The sequence below is a fragment of the Callospermophilus lateralis genome, unplaced genomic scaffold (assembly GCF_048772815.1).
Source record: "Callospermophilus lateralis isolate mCalLat2 unplaced genomic scaffold, mCalLat2.hap1 Scaffold_138, whole genome shotgun sequence".
Classification (NCBI taxonomy): Eukaryota; Metazoa; Chordata; class Mammalia; order Rodentia; family Sciuridae; genus Callospermophilus; species Callospermophilus lateralis.
The window spans coordinates 3,087,266-3,093,266 of NW_027512535.1; positions in this window are offsets into that span (position 1 = coordinate 3,087,266).

Here is a 6,001-nt window from a genome sequence, read left to right on the forward strand (position 1 = left end):
TGAAAACCAATTAAGTTTTCAACTCCTTCTTTGGAGGAACATTAGCTGTGCCGTGCTTTTCAAAAATGACTTGTCATAACTGATTTATGCCCATGTTAGCAACTCTTCTGAAATTACTTTGAAAGTAGACTAATGTGAGAGTTTCTCTTTAGAGATAATTCAAGTTACTTGCATAGGAAGTGGCAGCAGGTCTGGGGATGTTGTAGCTCAGTGGCAGTGACCTTGCCTAGCTTGGGGCTGGCCTGCCATGGACTTTCACCCCAAACACTTGCAAGAAAAGAAAAGGGAGGGAAGGGAGAGAGAAAGTTGGAAGGGAGGAAGGCAAAGTTGGAGGGATGCAGGGAGCTAGAAAAGAAGGAAGAAGAAAAGGAGAAAACCCAGGAAGGGAGGAATGAAGCAAGGAAGGTAGGAAATAGGGAGAGCACAAGGGCAGGGAAAGGACTGAGTCACTCAAACAAAAGGCAAGAGACACAAAGACCAATAGAGGCCATAAAAGCTGTTTGAACAGTTTAGTCAGCTTTAGAATTTGAGTGACATCAAACTGAATGTTATTATGACTGGATGGAATCTTCCTACTAACCCCGCCTTGGCCTGGCCTAAACCAAATCAAGGGGTGGGTGGCATGGAGAGGAATTCTCTCTGGCTGGAGTGGGAGGGACCTAAACCTGTGGCACATGAGGATGCACTGGGTAGGGAAGCGGACAAGACTCCCCTGATGGGCAGTTGAGCACAACAAGGCTCCTGGGAGCCTTTGATCATGGCTCCCACCGCCATACGCCCACCACCCACCATACGCTCAGCCCCTGAAGGGGATCACAGTGGTCTGCTCCGTTGCCTGGTGCAGGTTGGAGTTCCTGACCAAACACCTGAGTGTCCACAGCCTGTGTTGGCCTGCCTGGGCAGGCTGTGGTTGTGGTGGCAAGAGCCAAAGCTGTCTTGGCGTGATGGAGGAGCCAAGGGCTGCCTCTCAGCCATCCTAGTGGGTGGTTCTGGAAGAAGCACCCAGGGTTGTGGCAGCATTGTCCGAAGACATGAAGCCAGGCCATCTTCCTTATGGCTTTCCTTGGGAGTTGGTGATGTGTACAGCTCTTGGATTTTTTGCTGTTCTCTCACTTTTCTGGAGAGGTTTTCAGTCGGTTCGTAGCAGGCTTTACGTGGGAAGACAAAAAAGGCTGGCTCTAAATCTTGCTGGACTTATTGAGGCAAAAGGTGGACTTCTTGAAAAAGTGAGCCTTGTTGAAAAAGAACATGAAGGCTTAGAATCATCTTTAAAGGATTGCAGGTTTGAGAAGGGTTCAAGAGAAGCACAACAGCTGGAGGCAACTGACGAAAAGCTGCATAGGCCCGAATCCAGCCATGGCGTTGAAATGCTCTTTCTAGAAGAAGGGCTCAAAGCACAGAAGGCTCAACATGATCAACAGGATGAAACGATGGCGCATCTATCAAGGAGGATACAGTCCCTCCAAGGTGAATCTGAATCCCTCAGATCACAAATAGCTGAAGCTAAAACAAACTGGAGACTCACTCAAGTGAATGAGGAAGAACTGAAGCTGGCAATCAAAGAGGTTTTGAATGAAGGAGCCCTACTTCCGCCAACGCAGAGACCAACAATACAAGGAGAAGCTGAAGCACAGAGGGAACAAGGAGGTGCCCAATATAAAGCAAAAATCATATTAGAGGACTCTAAAGTAGCTGGAGAACAAGTTCTAAGGGACAGAAAATCACATGGAGTCTCTGAGTGAATGCTTGCTGAAGATGAAGGATAGATCTTCTCCAAGCCTGGGAGCCCAAAGGGATGGTGGTCACCTGGAACTGGGAAAGACGAGTGAACCCGAAATTGGTGCTCACTTGGAGTCTGAGTCCAAAGGAGCTTTGAGGAACCTGGTTTATGGTGATAAGCTAAAGGCCTCCTTAGAAATCTTGGAAGGAGGAAGAAATCCAAAATGTACTTTCTCATCTGAAGTGGAGAAAACCACGGAAGACCTTACAGAACACCTTAAAAGTCTGCAGACTGAACAGGCATCCTTGCAGTCAGAAAATGCACAGCTGCAAAGTGAGAATGAGACCCTACAGAAGAACTTTAAAGTCATGATGGAACGCTATCAAGAAAATATGATGAAACTGCACAGGAAATTAAGAGTGGAGGAAAACTGCCGTGTGGAGCAAAAGGAGAAACTTTCCAAAGTCGAAGAAAAGATGAGCCATACAATAAAAGAGCTGGAGACCTACCGAAAGAGAGCCCAATATCTTGAAGAACAATTGCAGAGTACCATTCGTTCCTGTCTGGGGAAGATTATTTCCTCTGAGAAAGAAGCACATGCTAGTGAGTTGGCAGCTCGGATTGCTGAAAGAAACCTCAGTTATTTCAGGAAAGAAAATGCACGCAACAGACAGAAATTAACTGAGAAGGAGCTTAGATTTGAACTTGTAGAAAAAGATCCCTATGATGCACTGGATGTTTCCAACTCAGCAATGGGCAGAAAGCCTTCTGCAAATGGGCCCTCACCAATAGGTCACCCTTCATCTGAAAGGAGACCTCCTCATTTTGAAAAGAGTGGTCCACTCACACTCTCACCTTTCACTCCAGTGGGAGGAGGAAGAGGGTCAAGGGGCCCTGGAGAATCCTCTGGACCATGCGACTAGCAGTAAAGGAAGAGAATCCAGCTGTCATAAGCTCACTGATTTTCAGAGAGCACCTTCTCAGACTGGGCCCCTCTCTCCTCCAGGGGAAAAGGCCACCAGGCTGATGATCCCTCCGCCAGGCCAACCATATTCTTCTGATGCACGTCTTCCTCTACAAAGGCAAGATAGGTTTTACTCAAATTGTGGTAGAGCATCGGGACCAGCAGAACACAGAATTCCTAATATGCCTCCTTTGGACTCTGATGTGCCTGATTCACCTCTCCATGCTGAAAACCAAGCTACTGGCTCTGGCTCTGTGTTGGCACCTTTCCCTCCAGTCAGAGGTGCCTTGTTTCCAGTTGACCCAAGGAGTCAGTTCATGAGAAGAGGACCTTTTTTTTCCTCCACCTCTCCCAGGAAACTTGTCTGGGAACCTGGAGATTATTTTCCAACTGACCCGCCACCCACTCCATTTCCAATGCAAAGTGTCTATGCAGGGAGGGGGTTTTCCTCACAAAATCTTCCCCCAAAGCTGGAATTCAGCCCTCTACACCCCCATTCCGAAAGTACAAGTGAGTTGCCTGAAGGGTTCCTTCCACCTGCAAATGAGCCTGTTACTCAACATCCAGAACCAAACAAGAAACCTCATGCTGTTGCTCTCTCTTCAAATGTAATTTGACTTATCTCTCATTTTTAGTTTTTAAGTAACTGCTTTTAGTTCAGTAATTGACTATACTTTGGCTCCAATTGAAGCTCAATGAAACAATAATTCTTAAGATAGTATTTTGTAAATAAAGATGGTTTACGTAGGAATCTTATGAGTAAATTATTCCTATTTTATGTTATTCCAGAGAACAGCATTTAATCTGATGAAGCCACTCTTACATAAACAAGAATGGGAGATCTAGGTCCTTGTAATCTAGATGATGGAAATATCTTTTAAACTCCCAACAAAGAAGTGTATTTAGTATGACTGTAGCAATTGTAAAGTGACTTTAGGCTTAATGAAAAAGTGTCAGTGATTTAGAGACTGGTTGGGCATTTCAGCTAGTTTTTCCATATCAGAATAACTAGAGCATGGGAGGACTAAAGGAGAGAACACAACTAAACATGTCAAGGAAACAGGAGATCTCAACTACAAAGAAAAATGAAGACCTCTTTTTTATATTGGTTGCTTAAAACCTTACATAGCTCTTGAGATACCATATTTCCTACATTAGATTCAAGTGGGTTATGTACTCCCATTTTGACCCCATATACAGATTGCACAATCACATTGTTTACACATCCACGTTTTTACAAAATGCCATGTTAGTAACTGTTGTATTCTGCTACCTTTTCTAGCCTCTACTATCCCCCCTCTCCTGCCCTCCCATCTTCTCTCTCTATCCCGTCCGCTGTAATTTAACGTTTGGGAATTGGAACCCACACTTTAAACTCACTCTCCTCCCCTTTTTCCCTTCTGTCAAATTACTCATCATCTTCTTCTATTTCTCCTCCTCCTCCTCCTCTTCCTCCTCCTCCTTATACCTTTAATTCATTCATCATACACTCATGCATTGGTTCATTCATTCCTTTCACGTATGGTGTTGGGGATCCAACTCAGGACCTTTGAAAGTGTGAAGCCAGCACTCTAGTGCTGAGCCAAAACCCCAGCACCTGTCTTTTTGATTTTATGACTGTTTATATGAAATTCAGAATCGCATTCTGCTATGGTTCACTGATATGTGGATTGACCTAGTCCTTGTTTTCTGGGAGACTTTTGGAAAATATACATGAATTATTAGGAGGTTGAAATGAAGAAACAAAGAGGAAATTCCCCGATTTCTTATTCTTGGATTCCATACTCTACTCTGCCTACCTACTGTAAAAACTTTTAAACTCTTACTCCCCATTTCTATATCATTGCCAACAAGTGAACGTTCACTGCCCTACAACAAACCAGAGAACTCACATTGAACCATGTTTCCCCAGTAGAGACCAAGACACAATACTTATTAAAAAAATACCCTAGTTATGAATTAGTAGGTAAAGCTTTATTTGAGTGTTAAATGTGCTCTAATTATGTGTTTGTGTGTTTGTTGATGTGTGTGGTGTGTGTGTGTGTGTGTGTGCTTCTGTGTAAAACAAGCACTGAGGTGTAAAATAAATGCAGGATTGCAACGGCCTTCTTAAAAATAAGAAGCAACTTTATCATATTTGAAGCCCAGTGAAGAATCTGCCTGATACTTAACCTACAATTAATTGAAATGTGAAAACTTCAGGCCTAGAAAAACAAAACCAACATACATACTGAATCTAATCAGTCTGTCTCACCTGTTTTCTAATCACTCCTTTAAATAAACCTAAATTGCCATCATAAAACATCAGTTGTATATCATCAGATATAACTGAACTGTCCATTAGTAGGTAGAACAATATAATGGGAATCAGAGTGCACATTCCGGTTTGAACTCAATCTAGGTAACATGGATTCATCTCTGTGTAATAGGCCTGCTTCTGGAAAACACAATGTAGAGCTCCAAAAGCAGAACGATTCTTTCAGAATACCATGTTATGTTTGTAAATAGATAGACAGATAGATATACAGGAATCAAAAATCTGAAAACGGTCTGGAAGTGTACATTTCAATAACTTACAATGTCAGTAGAGGGGGATTAATAGCAGATCAAGAAGACTGTGTCTGCATGCGAAATGGTTCAATTTTTGAAAGAGTTTTTTAAATGAAAATGGACAAAAAATTGAAAGGGTTACAGTAAGTGTTGAGGAGTGACTTGGCAAAAGGAGCACAGAGGTGAGAAAGAATTAAGTAGAGTTCAATAGAACCAGGTATAATTTCTGTACACATGACTCCATGAACAGGAGCAAAGGGGACACTTAAAGAAATCACAGGACTAAGGAGAGATCAGGATTAGGAGGGTTTGTACTAGTCTAGAAATGCTGACCTGAAAACCAATTAAGTTTTCAACTCCTTCTTTGGAGGAACATTAGCTGTGCCGTGCTTTTCAAAAATGACTTGTCATAACTGATTTATGCCCATGTTAGCAACTCTTCTGAAATTACTTTGAAAGTAGACTAATGTGAGAGTTTCTCTTTAGAGATAATTCAAGTTACTTGCATAGGAAGTGGCAGCAGGTCTGGGGATGTTGTAGCTCAGTGGCAGTGACCTTGCCTAGCTTAGGGCTGGCCTGCCATGGACTTTCACCCCAAACACTTGCAAGAAAAGAAAAGGGAGCAAAGGGAGAGAGAAAGTTGGAAGGGAGGAAGGCAAAGTTGGAGGGATGCAGGGAGGTAGAAAAGAAGGAAGAAGAAAAGGAGAAAACCCAGGAAGGGAGGAAGGAAGCAAGGAAGGTAGGAAATAGGGAGAGCACAAGGGCAG